Source organism: Cyprinodon variegatus, unplaced genomic scaffold (genome assembly GCF_000732505.1).
Source record: "Cyprinodon variegatus isolate N-32 unplaced genomic scaffold, C_variegatus-1.0 Scaffold1928, whole genome shotgun sequence".
NCBI lineage: Eukaryota > Metazoa > Chordata > Actinopteri > Cyprinodontiformes > Cyprinodontidae > Cyprinodon > Cyprinodon variegatus.
Window position 1 is genome coordinate 48,612 of NW_015152381.1, and position 1,784 is coordinate 50,395.

The following is a 1,784-nucleotide window of genomic DNA, read 5'->3' on the forward strand; positions in this document are numbered from 1 at the left end:
ATTATTGACTGAAAAACTAAAAGTATAAGTGAGTGAGAGTGATGCTCAAACACCAAGTCTTGGTCCAGTGGTTTAGAGAAGGCTGCATCCATCATGCATGGTGCCACTCAGGGCCCTGAGTAAGACCCCCAGGGGTCCCCACGCTCCAAGTGGCCCACTGCTCCCTAAGGTAAGGCAAGCAGCATTCTGACTGTAATGTCATGTGACCAATAAAGATAACTATCTTCATAAAGACAAGACGTTTAGCAGGATGAAAATTAGATTTAATGAGAGAAGCTTGCTGCTCTGTCCGGATCTAACGGCCCAAAGAATTAAAATAAGGACAGCTTTGATGTGCGGGAAAACGTGGTTGTTATTGTAGTAAATGTGATTACTGCACATTTAATAAGACGGGGAAACCCGTCCAGTTCTGCCCGTTTAATGAGTAAACTGCATGAGCTACTGGCAGCTTGAGTGGCTGTAAAAGAAAGATAAGGTTCTGCCATGAAGTTAGAGGCAATAATGATAAGCACTAAACAAAACAATAAAAATGATAGGAATAAACCTTACATAGAGTTAGCAGGCAAACAATTATAAACATGTTCAATTTAGAAGATTAAACATCAGTTATAAAACCTGGAAAGTGTTTTCTGACTGATAAAGGAAGGAGGTGTGCAGATGAAGCTGTAAACAGGTGGATTTACCTGCAGGCTCTGCTCACAGCACCTCGCTGCACTGCATGCCTTTCATCCTGTTTGATGGTCGAGGTTCAAATGCAACAGAATTATTTCCAGCATAGGTTTCCGTATTTACATTGTTCCTTATTCTATTATTATTATTGTTTAATTTTTATTTTTTACGGCACCAGTTCTCGTTTTGTCAACAGTAGGCTGACACCAGCGCAGACGACCTGGTTTCAAAGTATAAATCCGCCTTAAGGCCTCTGCACATGGGTCGGCGCGCTAACCACTGCGCCACGCCGCCTTTATTCTATTCTCTATCAGCCCAAATATATTGACACTCATCACGTGTCATCCATCAGTCAGCAACTTCTCCACAAACACTGCAGACATTTTTAAACACGCTAAATAGAAAAAAGAAGCTTTTGATAGGTTTGATTAATCGCAGCATTTATAAAGCCTCCATATATTTGCATGTTGGATCTTACCCGCATGTATTTATGAAATATGTGAAAAAGATTTCTGCTCATTTTACACCCTCAGTTTGTGCCTGGTATGAAGGTCGGCCTTGCAGCACTAACCGTTTGCAGGTGTTTTTACATGTCGACCTTTTGAAGATCAGATATGAAGGAATTTTTGGCGGCGAACAGGAAATTAAGTCTAAAATGTTCTGCAGAGAAAAGAAGAGCCTGGAGACGCTGAGCAGAGACGTTCTTTACAAAGTCAGAAGCTGATTGTACATTAGATGATACCTGCCTATAACATCAGAGCCATTAAAATAAGGATCTGCTTAAAGTGCTTTGGAGCAGGCGTGAAGAGAAGCAGAAGCTTGGAAAACGCAGCAATGCTAAAGTCACTTAGTGGGGAGGGTCACGCGTTGCTCCACAGCAGCCGGCTCTGCTGAGGGCGGCACAAAGCCATATTTCTGGAAAAGGAAACAGGCCATAAACCCAGAGAACAAATCAGCTTTTTAAAACTTTTACTGCATTTCTATTCAGACGGTAATGGAAAGTAAAATGTTTAGCACTGGGCTGAGGAACAGAAAACAGGGAAGTAAAGCAGCCATGGCTGAGAGAGCCAGCAGCCCGACAGGGTTTCAGATCAGGAGGCACTTTTTCTATACTA